Source organism: Rhinopithecus roxellana, chromosome 12, assembly GCF_007565055.1.
Source record: "Rhinopithecus roxellana isolate Shanxi Qingling chromosome 12, ASM756505v1, whole genome shotgun sequence".
Taxonomy (NCBI): Eukaryota; Metazoa; Chordata; class Mammalia; order Primates; family Cercopithecidae; genus Rhinopithecus; species Rhinopithecus roxellana.
In genome coordinates this window covers 91,571,459-91,589,298 of record NC_044560.1, presented here as the reverse complement: position 1 = coordinate 91,589,298, position 17,840 = coordinate 91,571,459, and positions in this window count along the sequence as shown.

Genomic DNA, 17,840 nt, shown 5'->3' with positions numbered 1-17,840 from the left:
GTGTGTGTGTGTGTGTGTGTGTGTATATATATAATTTTTTTTTTCTTGAGACGGAGTTTTGCTCTTGTTGCCCAGGCTGGAGTGCAATGGTATTATGTCGGCTCACCACAACCTCCGCCTCCTGGATTCAAGCGATTCTCTTGCCTCAGAGTCTGGAGTAGCTGGGACTACAGGCATGCACCACCATGCCCAGCTAATTTTGTGTTTTTAGTAGAGACGGGGTGTCTCCATGTTGGTCAGGCTAGTCTCAAACTGCGGACCTCAAGTGATGGATCCACCTCGGCCTCCCAAAGTGCTGGGATTACAGGTGTGAACCACCGCACCCGGCATATATATATAATTATTCTTGAGACAGAGTCTCCGTCCCCTAGGCTGGAGTATAGTGGCATGATCTCCGCTCACTGCAACCTCCACCTCCCGGGTTCAAGCAGTTCTCCCCGCGTCAGCCTCCTGAGTAACTGGGATTACAGGTGCCTGCCACTAAGCCTGACTAAGTTTTGTATTTTTAGTAGAGATGGGGTTTCACCATGTTGACTAGGCTGGTCTCAAACTCCTGGCCTCAAGTGATCCACCCACCTTGGCCTCCCAAAGTGCTGGGCTTACAGGCGTGAGCCACTGTGCCCAGCAGTAATATATATTTTTAATGTTCTTAAAAGCGTGTTATTAGTTTGCTAGGGCTGCCATTAAAGAAATCACAGATTAGCTAAAACAACAGAAATTTCTCACAGTTCTGGAGGCTAGAAATACAAGATAAAGTGTGGGCAGATTTGGTTTGTCTAAGGTCTATCCCCTTGGCTTGCAGATGGACACCTTCTTTGTCTTCACATGGTTTTGAGGTAGGAGAGCTGCAGGACTTATTTCCCTGGTAGCTAAGGGATGAAGTGTAAAAACCTGCAAAAACCAGCAGATGGTGAGGAAAGAGGTCCCTAGCCACTCTCATTGCTCATTATCATAAGATATTCCCACTAGTGCCAAGACAGTTTACAAGCGCCATGGCAGTGACCTGGAAGTCACCGTCCCTTTCTGTGGCAATGACCTGGAAACTATAACGTTTCCCTAGAGAGTTCTAAATAACCTACTCCTTAATTTGCATGTAATTGAAAGTGATTATAAGTGAATATAAACACAGTTGCCCAAAGCCCACACATTGCCAACTATGAGTGCACGGCCTATGAGTTATCCCTGCTCCAGAAGGAACAGTACGGTTCAATAAAAGATTACTAACACCACCAACTCACCCTTGAATTCTTTCCCCGGCAAAGGTAAGAATTCTCCTAGGCTAAGCTCGGATTTTGGCTTGCATCAGTTTCGTGTGTGTGTGTGTGCGTGTCCCTGGTGCTCTCTGTGTCCACACTTCCTCTTTTTATAAGAATACCAGTCAGATTGGCTTAGAGGACACCCTAATGCTTCATTTTAACTTAATCACCTCTGTAAAGGCCCCATTTCTGAACACAGTCATATTGGTTAGGGTCTCGTGAATGGGTCTGTTGAGTCCGTAACAAGGCATCTAACATATGAAAAGATAGTAGGAGGTCCATCACAGTGGTTCACACCCTGTAGGCCTAACTACTTGGGAGGCCGACATGGGAGGATCACTTGGACCCAGGAGCTGGAGGCTGCAGTGAGCTATGATCGTGCCACTGCACTCCAGCCTGGGTGACAGAGCAAGACCCTGTCTCAGAAAAAAAAAAAAAAAAAGCCAGAATCCAGGTAAGTAACACAGCTTGGAAGCTGCTTTTGTCCTGACGGCATTTACCTAGAAGGAAAATGATAATTGTCCTTTTCAACTTCAAAGAAGAAAAAAAGTAAAACACGATGAGTGGGGAGTAAAATAGAAGACCCTCCTTACTGCCGGCCATGGTGGCTCACGCCTGTAATCCCAGGACTTTGGGTGGCCAAGGTGGGCAGATCACCTGAGGTTGGGAGTTCGAAACCAGCCTGACCAACATGGAGAAACCCCGTCTCTACCAAAAATACAAAAATTCGCTGAGCATGGTGGCACATGCCTGTAATCCCAGCTACTTGGGAGACTGAGGCAGGAGAATCACTTGAACCCAGGAAGTGGAGGTTTCGGTGAGCCAAGATCGTGCCAGCCTGGGCAACAAGAGCAAAACTCCATCTCAAAAAAAAAAAAAAAAAGAAGAAGAAGAAGACCCTCCTTACAATAACTGGGACCCCAAAGGGCAACAGCCTCAGGGTGAGGATGAATTGAAAATGGAACAGCTTAAAAGGAATTTACAGACTGGATCAAATTGCCTGTCTCAGACATGATCTTAGTTTAAGACTGTCTCTGACTATGGTGTCACCAGATGCTTGGCAAAAGCAAATATGAATCCTTTTTGGAGGAAAGCCTTATAATTGTAGGGCCCACATTTTTCCTAGAGGTAAGTTTTCATAGACAATGTCAAATACAGAATTAAAGGTAACCAGGTACACAAAGAAACTAGACTATTTTAGTGAGAACCAGCAGAAACACAAACACTGGAAACAGACCTGCAGAAAAAACTGTTTTTGGAATTATTTGATGCAAACTACAAAATAATATTTTCTTGGGTCGGACACAGTGGCTTATGTCTATAATCCCGGCACCCTGGGAGGCCAAGGCAGCTGGATTGCTTGAGCTCAGGAATTCAAGACCAGCTTGGGCAACGTGGCAAAACCCTGTCTCTACAAAATATCAAAAATTAGCCAGGCATGGTGGCACAGGCCTGAAGTCCCAGCTCCTCAAGAGGCTGAGGTGGGAGGATCACTTAAGTCCAGTAGGTTGATGCTGCAGTAAATCACGGTCATAACACTGCACTTCAGCCTGCGTGACAGAGCAAGACCCTGGCTTAAAATATATGTATATTTTCTTGCTTAACTATTAGAGTTTTTAGGAAAAAAAGTAAAATAAAATAATATTTTCTTTGCCCGAAGAAATAAAAAAGATAACTTGGACAATTTTGTCAGGTACCTAAAAACCATACAAAGTGATAGAGCAGATTTTAAAAAGAAGTAAGTAGACTTCTATTCTATGACTGAGAAATACAGTAATTAAATTAAGAACTCAGCTAATGGCAGATTAGACATTGCTGAATGGAGAATAAATTGAAAGGAAGGTAGGTCACAAGAAATCATCTAGAATAAAGCACTGAGAAACAAAAAATGTACTCTACAGAAGACAGAGTAAGAGAGAGAATACACTAAGAGGATCAAACTAAGTTTAACAAGAGATAAAGCTAGGGCAGAGATAGTATTTGAAGAAATAAGGGCTGAATATTTTTAGTACCTATGAAAGCAATCAGGTCACAGATATAAGATGCCATAGTGGGATAAATAAACCCTCTAGTGGGATAAATAAACCCTTTTATTTATCTAGTCAAAGAAATCTACACCTAGTAGAAGAAATCCACGCGTTATAGTAAAACTACAAATTGTTATAGAACCAAACTGGGGTCCACTTGCCTGGTGCAGTAAAAACAGATATCCACACTGAGGTTGCAGTGGTAGAAAGGAAGGCATTTCTTTGCAGAGCACCAAGCAAGGAGGACCAAGCAGCTAATGATCAAATTGTGACCTCCTCCATGGCTGGCAGGTAAGGGTTTGTAAAGGCAGGGGTAAATTTCAGGAAAGCAGAAGCTACAGGCAAAACTGTAAATCAATACATGGAGAGTGCACGTTAGTTTTGGCCTAAAAGGGTGGGATATCTTGAAGAGGGGGTGGCGTGTGGGGTGGGGGTGGCTTACAGGTAATAGATTTCAGGATTTTCTGATTTGCAGTTGGTTAAGGAAGAGACGCTTTGTCTTAAAACTTGGGATCAGCAGAGGAAAATGTTAACTGGTTTGCGGCTATAATTCCCTCCAGGCCCCTCCGGAATAAATTTAGAGCAAAACACTATGATCGGAGTTTAATCTTCAATTCTCCCTATGTGAGGTCTACTTGCCAGCAGATCTGTTCAGTTAGGGATCCTCAGTGGTGGGGTCCGGGTTTCTGAAAGACCACTTAGGGACATGTTAAGATGTCATCTTGGCCAGGCAAGGTGGCTCATGCCTGTAATCCCAGCACTTTGGGAGGCCGAGGCGGGCAGATCACAAGGTCAGGAGATCAAGACCATCCTGGCTAACACGGAGAAACCCTGTCTCTACTAAAAATACAAAAGGTTAGCCGGGCGTGGTGGCGGGCATCTGTAGTCCCAGCTACTCGGGAGGCTGAGGCAGGAGAATGGCGTGAACCCGAGAGGCGGAGCTTGCAGTGAGCTGAGATCGCGCCAGTGCACTCCAGCCTGGGTGACAGCGAGACTCTGTCTCAAAAAGATGTCATCTTTGGTTTCTACAGGGAAACCAAACATCTTTGAACTCCAACTTCCTTGGCTATTGTTTTAGGCTACTATTACCTTCCTTCTTGCTTAACAAGTTACTTATTTACTTTTCAGAGATAGCTAGGTGCCTGGAATTTCCTTTGAAGAAATTCAGTATTTTCCTTTATTGTCATGCCTGGGGGTCTCCCAGTCCCCTAAGAAGGAGTCCCTGCTCAGTCTCAAAAACACTAAAGGCAAAGAGAAAATGGTAAGTGTGGCTGTGATGGTTTCTAAATATTGGAGACTCTCTCGAATGTGAGGCCAACTCACTTCTAAAGAATGGAAAGTAGACCGGGCACAGTGGCTCACACCTGTAATCCCAGCACTTTGGGAGGCGGAGGCTGGCGGATCAAATTAGCCGAGCGTGGTGGCGAGCGCCTGTTGTCTCAGCTACTCGGGAGTCTGAGGCAGGAGAATGGCGTGAACCTGGGAGGCGGAGCTTGCAGTAAGCCTGGGCGACAGAACGAGACTCCATCTCAAAAAAAAAAAAAAAAAAAAAAGAATGGAATGTGGTGGAAGTTATGGTGTATGATTTCCAAAGCTAAGTCATTAAAGACATTGCCATTTCTGCCCTGCATACTCTTTGATTGCTTGCTCTCAAGAAAACCATCTGAGTAACCAGGATGAACTTACCAGCCATGTGAGTGAGCCATCTTGGAAGCATATCCCGTTCCTTCAGGCAGCGTTCAGATGATTTCAATCTCAGCCAGCGTCTCGACTGCAATTCATCTTGACTACTTCCTTCACCCAGAACCTGTCATCTAATTAGCTTCTGAATTTTTGATCCCTGAAAACGTTCTAGTAAAAGAAATCCACACATTAGAGTAAAACTACAAATTTAGTGAGATTAAAAAATGTTTGTTTTATTAAGCCACTACATTTTGGGGTTATCTGTTATGCAGCAATCCATAACTAATACAATGAATGGCACCACAATTAATAACTAACTCAGGTGACATTGTGACAGTATTAAGTGGTATTAATATCATCAGTATTAATGAAATCCAAAAGATAGTGGGATGAAATCTTCAAAGTGTTGTGAGGAAATAACCAACAACCCAGAATTCAATGCATTGTAAAAAAAAAAAAAAAAAAAAAAAAAATCCTTCAAGAATAAAGATGGCTTGGCACAGGTTGGGATCACACCTATAATCCCAACATTTTGGAGGCCGAGGAGGGTGGATCGCTTGAGCCCAGGAGTTCGAGACTAGCCCTGGCAACATAGTGAGACCCCCATCTCTATAAAATATTTAAAAATTAGCTGGACATGGTGGCACATGCCTGTAGTCCCAGCTACTTGGAAGGCTGAGGTGAGAGGATCACTTGAGCCTGGAAAGTTGAGGTTGCATTGAGCATGATTTTGCCATTGCATTCTAGCCTAAGCAACAGAGTGGGATGCTGTCTCAGAAAAAAAAAAAAAAAAAAAAAAAAAAAAGAACAGAGATGAAATGAAGACATTTTTAGACAAACAAAAACAGAGAGTTTATTTACCACCAGCAGACTACATTACAGGAAATTCTCAAGTTTGAGCTGTAGGCAAAAAGAAAATGATTCCAGTCTGGGCACAGTGGCTCATGCCTGTAATTCCAACACTGGGAGGTTGAGGCAGGAGGCTTACTTGAGGCCAGGAGTTCGAGACCAGCCTGGCCAACATGGTGAAACCCTTTCTCTACTAAAAATACAAAACTTAGCCAGATCTGGTGGTGCATGCCTGTAATCCCAGCTACTTCGGAGGCTGAGGCATGAGAATTGCTTGAACCCAAGAGGCAGAGGTTGCAGTGAGCCAAGATCACACCACCACGCTCCAGCTTGGACAATAGAGTGAGACTCTGCCTCAAAAAAAATAAAAGAAAGAAAAAAGAAAATGATTCCAGATGCAAAGATGCAAAGAGGGCTGGGCATGGTGGCTCATGCCTATAATCCTAGCACTTTGGGAGGCTGAGGTGGGAGGATCACTTGAAGCCAGGAGTTCGAGACCAACCTGAGCTACAAAACGAGACCCTATCTCTACCAAAGAAAAAGTAATTGAAAAACAAAAATTTTAAAAATGCAAAGAGGAAAAAAGAACAAAGTAAAAAACATATGACTAAACCTAAGTGAACGTAAATAATAGACTAAAAATCTCAGTAATCCATGAGGTTTAAAAAATAGATATAGCATATTGAGTATATGTGTATATATATAATGTATGCATGTGTGTGTATACATATATACATATATTATATATATATTTTGTTTTTGAGACAGAGTCTCTCCCTGTTGCCCAGGCTGGGGTGCAGAGGTGCCATCTCGGCTCAGTGCAACCTCCGCCTCCTGTGTTCAAGCGATTCTCATGCCTCAGCTTCCTGAGTAGCTGGGATCACAGGCATGCAACACCACACCCAGCTAATTTTTGTGTTTTTAGTGGAGAAGGGTTTTGTCATGTTGGCCAGGCTGGTCTCAGACTCCTGGCCTCAAGTGATCTGCCTGCCTTGGGCTCCCAAAGTGCTGGGATTACAGGTGTGAGCCACCATGCCCAGTCATTTTTTGGCTGGAATTTTTATGTGTATTTTTAGCTGGAAGGGCATATTACTGAATATGAAGACTAATATATAATTATAGTAACTAAGACAATGAGGTAGCTGTTGGTGTAAGAATAGATCAACTGAACAATGAAAGGAATAGAGTCCAGATGCAAATATACACATAGACCATCACCTTACATATGACAGGGGTGGGGAAAGGAAGGTATTCTTAATAAATTCGTGCTGGGTCAATTGGATATTCATATTAACTCCTGGTTTACAACATATACAAAAATATTCCAAATGGATTGGAGATCTAAATATAAAATAATAAAACTTTTTAGAAGAAAATCAGAGAAGGTTTTACAACCTTAATATAGGCACAGATTTATTACATGCTATAGAAAGTACTAAACATAAAGAAAAAATGATACATTAACATAGACTAAAATTAAGGACTAGATTTTTCAAATACTGCTGATGAGACTGTACACTGGTACAACTATTTTGGAAAAGTACTTGGCAGTATCTACTGAAGCCGAATACTAGGACCCAGCAATGCTGCCCCTGGGTATATACTCAACAGAAATGCATAAATATGTTCCCTAAAAGACACATACTAAAATGCTCGTAGCAGCCCGTCAACAGTAGAATGGATAAATAAATATCGGTATATTCACATAATCAAGTATAGACAGCAATGAAAACAAACAACAATACACAATATTGATGAAGCTCACAAACAGCTTTGAGCAAAAAAGAAGCCCGACACAGAAGAACACACGCAGTGTGATTCCATTATTTAAAAGTACAAAAACAGGTGAAATTAATCTATGGTGTTAGAAGTAACCCTTTGAAGGGTAGTGAATGGAAGTGGGGGGGGTCTCTGGTGGCTTCTGGAATGCTATAATTTTTATTCTTTTTTTGTTTTTTTGTTTTTTGTTTTTTGTTTTTTGTTTTTTGAGACGGAGTCTTGCTCTGCCGCCCAGGTTGGAGTGCAGTGGCCGGATCCCAGCTCACTGCAAGCTCCGCCTCCCGGGTTCACGCCATTCTCCTGTCTCAGCCTCCCGAGTAGCTGGGACTACAGGCGCCCGCCTCGTCGCCCGGCTAGTTTTCTGTATTTTTTAGTAGAGACGGGGTTTCACCGTATTAGCCAGGATGGTCTCGATCTCCTGACCTCGTGATCCGCCCGTCTCGGCCTCCCAAAGTGCTGGGATTACAGGCTTGAGCCATACAGGCTTGAGCCACCGCGCCCGGCTATAATTTTTATTCTTAATCCACGAGGTGGTTACATAGGTATGTTTAATTTTGAAGATTCATCAAGATAGTTATCTATCTATATATGTCATTTTCTGTATGCATATTGTAATTTAACAAAGCGTTCTAAAAATGCATATTGTATCTTTCAGAACTAAAAGAACAGAAGCAGAGCATGCAACTTCAGAATAGCAAAGAGGGGGAAAAGAATAATAAAATACAATCAATCCAAAAGTGAATATCTATAAGAAGTGGGGAGCTGTTTTACACAGGGTAATCAAGGGACATCCCTCTGATAAGATGCAATTTGAACAGAGACCTAAAAGAAGTCAGGAAGTGGACCCTATTGATACCTGGAGAAAGCAAGCATCTTAGCAGAAGAAAAAGGCCCCGAGGTAAAGCGTGTGTGGGCATATGCATGGACTGGCAAGGAATCCAGGATGGCTTGAGGCAAACCATGGTACGAATTTGGATGTATTCGGAGAGAAATGGGAAGCCTTTGAAGACTTTAGAAGTGAGAAACAGCATAATCTGAGTTATGTTTTAATACAATCATTTGGCTGCTATCTGGAGGATAATAAACTGTGGGGGACGCAAGTGTTCAGGAAGCCAAGTGAGAGAATGGTGAATTGGACTAAGTGGTAGCAGTGGAGAGGATGAGAAAAGATATATTTTGAAGATTCAACTCAGAAATTTCTGATGGGTTGAATGAAGAGTATAAAAGAAAGGAGTCAAGGATGATTCTCAGAATTTCAGCTTGGGCAACCGAGTGTTCCCATTTACTGAAGCAGGAAATATAGGGGATAAAGCAGGTTCAGAAATGGTCCTATTAAATTTGAGATGCCTAATACATATCCAAGAATGAAGTATGCACTAGGAGTCTCAAGTGCAGACAGAATTTGGGGCTGGAAATATAAATTTGAGTCTTAGCAACATACATATATGGAGTTGAGGGTGTTTGCAAAATCATGACCAAAAGCCGGGTAGGGAAAGCAGCATGTGATCAGGAATGGTCGGTGAAGAGATGATATGGCATTAGCACAAGTGAATTTGAAGAAATTTTCAAAACTGGGTACTAAAATGCGTCTGCTGGAAAGAAATACTCCAAATTTTTTATTGTGGTGAAAACCACGTGACATAAAATGTATCATCTTAATCATATTTTTTTTTTTTTTTGGAGTCTCGCTCTTGTCACCCAAGCTGGAGTGCAGTGGCACAATCTCAGTTCACTGAAACCTTCGCCTCCCAGATTCAAGCGATTCTCCTGCCTCAGCCTTCTAAGTAGCTGAGACGACAGGTGCCCACCACCATGCCCGGCTAATTTATTTTTGTACTTTTAGTAGAGACAGGTTTCACCATGTTGGCCAGGCTGGTCTCGAACTCCTGACCTCAGGTGATCTGCCCTCTCTCGGCCTCCCAAAGTGCTGGGATTACAGGCATGAGCTACTGCACCCAGCCCATCTTAATCATTTTTAAGTGTACAGTTTAGTAGTGTTCAGTATAGTCACATTATTGTGAAACAGATCTCTAGAATTTCATCTTGCAAATATGAAGCTCTATACCCATTAAACAATTCTTCTTTTTCCTTTTCCCTCAGCCACCATTCCACTTTCTGTCTCTACTAGTATGACTACCCTAGATACCTCATATAAGTAGAATCATACAGTATTTGTATTTTTGCCTGAAAGTTTTAACATTGCTAATATCTAGGTTCTGTCATGTTTGTTTTGTTTACCTATCCCTGTGCTTTAATAAATGAGCATTTACTTTTTTATAACAAGTAAAAAATACAAAATACAATATTAGTAGCTTTTATTTTTGAGTCATTGTATATGCCTGGTATAATAAACCTGTTGTGTAGTGCCTATTACAAATGCCTCTTTACAAATGGAAAAATAAGACTAAGAAAAATTAAGTAATTTGACTAAGATTACAAAGGTAGGGTGTGATCAAGCTGGAATTTGAATATAGTTTTTAATGATTCTTGAGCTCAAGTTCTTTACCACTCTGCTATGAATGCTTAAGATCTGAGAACAATTTAATAGTGAGGAAAAATAATTCCATCCCACTTCGTAGGGATGATGTAGTTTTGAGTAAGGTCATATATGTAGAGGTATATAGAATGTGTTGACATATACAATCAATTAAGAAGGGATGACATAAAATGCAAGGTCTTTGGATAATTGATTAGAAATTTGGAAAGCAGAAATGTTTAAGCTGGGTGAGGTGGCTCACACCTGTAATCCCAGGACTTAGGGAGGCCGAGGTGGGTGGATCACCTGAGGTCAGGAGTTCAAGACCAGCCTGGCCAACATGGTGAAACCCCATCTCTACTAAAAATACAAAAATTATCCAGGTGTAGTAGTGGGTGCATGTAATCCCAACTACTTGGGAGGCTGAGGCAGGAGAATTGCTTGAACCCGAAAGGCAAAGGTTGTGGTGAGCCAAGATCGCGCCATTGCACTCCAGCCTGGGTGACAAGAGTGAAACTCCGTCTCAAGGAAAAGGAAAAGGAAAAGGAAAAGGAAAAGGAAAGGAAAGGAAAGGAAAGGAGAGGAAGAAAAGAAAAGTTTAGATCTTCAATTGCATTGGATGTAAAAACACTAACTTAAAATATAGGAAATAACCTATCAGTGATGCTAACATCCAGAAAAGTCAGAAAAATATTCTGAGAAAATAAAACACAAAGATACGCTGGAATTTGAAAGATGAAAAAAAAATTCCGTATAAAGTGATAAGTAAAATATTTTTAAATATGAAAATGGAATGACACCCACAAATAAAACTGGAAGGAGATTAAAGTAAGTGTCTATCTTAGGAGTGTTTTTACATGAATCCCAGAGACTAGGTATTAATTACCTCATTTCATGAGTCTAAAAATTGAGTCTATTTTCTGCCCTCCTGGTTGGAAGCACTTGTTCTGTAGATCCTTTAGCTCCCTCTCTTTTTGTTGTTTACTCTCTTGTCTTGATAGAGCACATCCTCCTCCAGCTTCCTAAGAAAGGGTGCAGAGAAGATAAATTTGGATACCTGGCATATTAAATGTTTTTATTTTGCCCTCACATTTGATTGGTAGTTGGCTGGGCATAGAACCCTAGGCTGAAAGTCATTTTTCTCAAGAAATCTTTTTTATTTTTAGACATAGGGTTTCACTCTGTTGCCCAGGCTAAAGTGCAGTGGTGTGACCACGGTCTGGGATCAAGCCATCCTCCTGCCTCAGCCTCCAAAGCAGCTAGGACGACAGGCACATGCAACCACACCCAGCCAGTTCTATTTTTTGTAGAGACAGGGTCTCAATGTGTTTTCCCAGGCTGGTCTCAAACTCCTGGCCTTAAGTGATCTTCCTGCCTTGGCCTCTCAGTGTTGGGATTACAGGCGTGAGTTGCTGTGCCCTGCCCATTTTCTCAACATTTTGAAGACGGTGCTTGATTACTGCTGTGAGAAATCTAAAGATTTTTCTGCTTTCCATAAAGGCAAATGACCTATTGTCTTGCCCCAGAAGCCTTTAGGGTGTTTTCTTTTGCTCTGTGTATTTAATACTTCATAATTATGTTCCTTGATGTGGGTTCTTTTGAGAAGCAGATTGCCTGGATTCAAAACCCAGATCTGCCATTTACTACCTGAGTGTCCTTACTTGCTTAACTTCTATATGTCTCTGTCTCCTCATTTGTGAAATGGGAATAATATTAGCATTCACTTCAGAAGATTTTGAGAATCAAATTAGTTGAAATGTATAAAGCACTTAGAACAGTGCCTGGCACATTGTAAATTAATAAATGTTAGCTATTGGTAATTACTGTGCTGGGCAGAGGACCCTTTAAATGTGAATATTTGTGTCCTTTGATTCTGAAAAACTGTCTTATGTATATGTATGTATTTCCTACCATTCATTTTCTCTTCTCTTTATGGAGACTGGAAGCTTGGACTTAACATGCAGGGTGTTTAGGCCATTGATATGGTTTGGCTCTGTGTCCCCACCTGAATCTCATCTCAATTTGTAATCCCCATGTGTCAAGGGAGAAAGGTGATTGGATCACGGGGGTAATTTCCCCCATGCTGTTCTTGTGATAGTAAGTTCTCACAAGATCTGATGGTTTTATGTGTTTGGAAGTTCCTCCTTCATTTTTCTCTCTCCTGCCATTTCGTGAAGGATGTGCTTCTCCTTCTTCTTCTGCCATGATTGTAAGTTTCCTGAGACTTCTCCAGCCATGTGGAACTGTGAGTCAATTAAACCTCTTTCCTTTATAAATTACCCAGTCTTGGGTATTTCTTTATAGCAGTGTGAAAGTGGACTAATACAGTAAATTGACCTCTATGTTTCACGTAAGTATCCACAAATGTCAGTACCTTTTCTTTGGAGCTACCCAGTTTCTTTTTCTCTTTCTTTCTCCTTCCTTCCTTCTTTCCTTCCTTCCTTCCTTCCTTCCTTCCTTCCTTCCTTCCTTCCTTCCTTCCTTCCTTCCTTCCTTCCTTCCTTCCTTCCTTCCTTTCTTTTCTTTTCTTTTCTTTTCTTTTTTTGAGATGGAGTCTCACTCTGTCACCTAGGTTGGAGTGCAGTAGAGCAATCTTGGTTCACTGCAACCTCTGCCTCCCAGGCTCAAGCGATCTTCCCCCCATAGCCTCCTGAGTAGCTGGGACCACAGGTGCGTGCCACCATGCCTGGCTAAATTTTCGTATTTTTGGTAGAGATGGGGTTTTACCATGTTGCTCATGCTGGTCTTGAACTTCTGAGCTCAGGAGATCTACCAGCTTTGGCCTCCCAAAGTGCTAGAATTACAGGCATGAGCCACCACCACGCCCAGCCTCTCAACCAGTTTCCCCAGAGGATTCCTCCAATCACCTGCTGGGGCTGGATGGAAGATGGTTGAAGGGATGAAAGTCTGGTTTTCACTAGAAAACGGTGCTGAGGGCCCCACAGTTCAATATGCAGCCTTACATTAGTCACCATTTCAGCCATATTTTTACCCCAGTCTCTACTGTCTGGTGTCCCTGATTCTAGAACAACTCCGGAATCAATGACACCAAAGTCAATCCACAGTCACTAGCATGACATGAAATTTTTATTGGCCCATAGTGAAGTGAGAAAAGTAAGAACAAATTTGGGAGTTTGTCATAAAGCTGATATAATGTAAAGGGCTGCTCCTGGCTGGACATGGCGGCTCATGTCTGTAATCCCAGCACATTGGGAGACCAGTCCTTCACCAGAGAATAAGCATCTAGTCTCCTTTGAGATGAGGAAAGCGTAATGGGATGAAGAAAGCATGAGGGAGGAATGTGTGCATAACAACCAGCTGTATGGGTAGGTGAGGGGGTCTAAGGATCTGATGATAGAATTTCAATGAATCCCTGTTTTCAGCCCTCTTTCTTCCATAATGCCCATGGTCTCCAAGGCCTCTGTCTTCCCAGGAACATCCTTGTGCCAGTATACTTTTCTGCAGGCTCTGCTAAGTCAGTCACCACTCTTCTATTTTCTCACCACCAAAAACTTGACATCTCATGTCTGCTTCTATATTCTCCTCTATTGTCTTTTATATGCTCCATTTTGCTCATGCACTCAGGTCCACGAAATAAATCTTGCTGTTAATCAGCCATATTTAAATGCATTTTAAACAAATTAGGCTGGGCACAGTGGCTCATGCTTGTAATTCCAGCACTTTTGGAGGCTGAGGCAGGTAATTGCCTGAGCTCAGGAGTTTTCAAGACCAGCCTGTGAAACACGGCAAAACCCCATCCCACAAAAAATACAAAAATTAGCCAGGTGTGGTGGTATGTGCCTATGGTCTCAGCTACTTGGGTTGTTGAGGTGGGAGGATCACTTGAGCCCAGAAAGTTGAGGCCACAATAAGCCATGATCATGCTGCTGCACTCCAGCCTGAGCAACATAGTGAGACTTTGTCTCAACAAACAAACAAAAACAACCAAACCAAATTAACTTAGAAATACCCTTTTATCTTAAAGTATGTCAGTTATGATTCTCAAAGGTATATGATTCTCAAATGTTGGTCCACTTGCACAGAAAAGAAAAAGGAAACAAACAAAAAATATTTTCTCACATATAAAATGTAGGTGGGAAAGTATATGGATTACATTTCTTTATTTTCATAATGAATACATAGTTCAATTCAGTTCAAGTCAAAACCATTCAATACATATTTACTGAGTCCCTTCTGTGTGCCAGGCACTGTTTTAGGCACTTGTGATACATCAGTGAACAAAACAAAGGCCCCTGCACCCATGGAGCTTACATTACAGCCAGGGGAAACAACAGTAAACAAGAAACACAAATATGTGAGGTATCTAGGGTGTTAGAAGGTGATAGGTGATGTGAAAAACATAGAGCAGGTGAAAGGGGTATGGGATTTCTTGATTTGGAAGGCAGACAGCTGCAGTATTAAATAGTATAGACAGGATAGGCTTCAGTAAGAAGGCAAAAATTGAGCAAAGATGAGAAGGTCAGGGTATAGGACATCTGCAACAGCTAGTGAAACGGCCCAAAGGTTAGAACAAGGCTGGAGTTTGGGAGAGGTGGGGGCTGGAGATGTGAATCTGGCAGTTGTTAAACAGAGATGGTATTTTTTTTTTTTTTTTTTTTTTTTTTGAGGCGGAGTCTCGCTCTGTCGCTGGGACTGGAGTGCAGTGGCCAGATCTCAGCTCACTGCAAGCTCCGCCTCCCGGGTTTACGCCATTCTCCTGCCTCAGCCTCCCAAGTAGCTGGGACTACAGGCGCCCGCCACCTCGCCCGGCTAGTTTTTGTATTTTTAGTAGAGACGGGGTTTCACCGTGTTAGCCAGGATGGTCTCGATCTCCTGACCTCGTGATCCGCCCGTCTCGGCCTCCCAAAGTGCTGGGATTACAGGCTTGAGCCACCGCGCCCGGCCAACAGAGATGGTATTTTAAGCCAAAGACTGTATGAGATCACTGAGGCAGGAACTATAGAGAAAAGTCATAGTCATGTCTTTCAGGGAAATGAGGAATTGGAGAAATTCAAATTATTGGGAAATCTAAGACCATAAAAACATGGTAGAACAATTTTAAGAAACAGTGTATGCCCCCACTCTTTCTCTGTCCATCAAAGTCATACAGGACTTAAGAGTTAGAGGCCAGCTTTTTTTTTAAGTAAATGTAGTAACATAAAAAATTCTAGAGATACTGGTATATATTCTGGATTTATAGCTTTACTTTGGATAATTCACACTTACAATACTCATGTTTTTGTTCTTTCTCCACATAAAACAGTAAGAAGTGGAACTTGACTTACTTCCAATTATGTCTGTAAGGATGGAGTATCTATTTCATTAAGTATAGTGAAGCATTAGGAGCCAGTTCCTCCATTTTCTCTCCATATTTCCCTGCCTGTGCATGGCTCCTGCAGTCATCTTTCTCTGGTCCTCTTTGGTGGGCCTCTTGATGTGTTGTTCTAGGGGCTATCTTAAGAGACACTTCCACTTGATACAAAGTGTATTTCAAATCTAATACTGTATGCTTGGCAAAGGAAAAGTTAAATACAGTTATCCGAAAGGTTTCTCCCCAGAATGAAGTCTCAATATATCTGTCTTCAAAAAGGCATCATTGTTTTAAGGAATTGTGGTTAATTTTTGTAGGTATAATAATGGCATTGTGGTTATGTTTTCTGAGTGCTCGTTTTTTAGAGATACATCTCAAAATATTTATGGATTAACAACAATAAAAAACCCATCATTATAGATGGAAGTCTGCATAAATATCTCCAAAACTAATTCCTAGGCTCCAAGACAGCATCACAAATGTAGTGTTTAAAGAATTATTGCAACAAAATACTAAAGGAATCACTAAGGAAATAATTTATGGCATATACACATACTAATCTGATACTAAATGATAGTCTGTTGTCATTTCTCATCATTTTACATACTCTATGTTGGTGGGGGGAGTGAAAAATGACAACCTTTGAGCCAAATGAAACCTAACAGCTGTTTTTTAAATGCAGTTTATGGGAACCACTATTGCACACATTCATCAGTGGGTCTCAACCAGGGACAATTTTGGCCTCCAGGTACACCTGGCAATGTCTGGAGACATTTTTGGCTGTCACAACTTGGGGGAGGGGCAGCTATCAGCATTGAATGCTGGCATCTTGTGGGTAGAAGCCAAGGATGCCCCTAAACATCCCAGGATGCACAGGGCAGCTTCCTATAGCAAAGTATGATCCAGTCCAAAATATTGGCAGTGCCAAGGTTCAGATACTCTGGTTTATATATTGTCTCTGGCTATTTTTGTACTAAAATGGGGAAGTTGAATAGTTGTGACAGGGACCACAACACCTAACGTTTTTACTACCTGGCCCTTTACAGAAAGTTTGCCAATTCTTGCTCTATAGAAAAATAAAAAATATAAATAAGTATCTCATGTACAGTTATCAATTCTAGAAAACTCCCTTTCACATTTTTTCTTCTAGAAATGAGAATCAACGTTTTAATTTCTACCTCTTCTAGCCATATAAAGGGCTAGAGTAAAACGCTGTATTATATTTTATTCTGATTTATCAAAGGGATATTTAAAACAGTGTTTCTCAAAAGTCAATCCACAGATCACTAACATGCCACGAAATTTCACTGGCACGTAGTGAACTGAGAAAAGTAAAGACAAAAGTGGGTGTTTGTCATAAAGCTGACATAATATAAAAGGCTGTTCCTGGCCAGACATGGCGCCTCATGTCTGTAATCGCAGCATATTGGGAGACTGAGGTGGGAGAACTGCTTGGAGCCAGGAGTTTGAGACCAGCCCAGCAACATAGTGAGACTGTCTCTACAAATACTACTACTACTACTACTACTACTACTACTACTACTACTACTACTAATAATAATAATAATAATAACAATAATAAATTAGCCAGACATAGTGGTACACATCTGTAGTCCTAGCTACTTGGGAGGCTGAGGCAGGAAGACTGCTTGAGCCCAGGAGTTTGAGGCTGCAGTGAACCATGATTACATCACTGCACTCCAGCCTGGGCAAGAGTGAAACCATGTTTTTTTTTTTTTTTTTTTTTTTTTTTGAGACGGAGTCTCAGTCTTTCGCCCAGGCTGGAGTGCAGTGGTACGATCTCGGCTCACTGCAAGCTCCGCCTCCCGGGTTCATGCCATTCTCCTGCCTCAGCCTCCCGAGTAGCTGGGACTACCGGTGCTCGCCACCATGCCTGGCTAATTTTTTTTTTTTTTTGTATTTTTAGTAGAGACGGAGTTTCACCATGTTAGCCAGGATGGTCTCGATCTTCTGACCTCGTGATCCACCCACCTCAGCCTCCCAAGAAACTGTCTTTTAAAAAAGGCTGGGGGATTGGGGGCAGGCACTGTGGCTCACACCTGTAATCCCAGCACTTTGGGAGGCTGAGACAGGTGGATCACCTGAGGTCAATGGTTCAAGACCAGCCTGGCCAACATGGTGAAATCCTGTCTCTACTAAAAATACAAAAATTAGCCGGGCGTGGTGGTGGGCACCTGTAATCCCAGCTACTCAGGAGGCTGGGGCAGGAGAATAGCTTGAGCTCAGGAGGTGGAGGTTGCAGTGAGCTGAGATCAAGTCACTGCACTCCAGCCCAGGTGACAGAGCGGCTCCATCTCAAAAAAAGAAAAAGAAAAAAAACAAAAGGAGGGGGGAACTGTTCCTACATTTTAAAATATTAAAATGTCCTTTCTTTTCTGAAACAATGCTGATAATAGGTGGTTGTGTTTTTAATATGGCAAAAATAATAGTTGGTAACA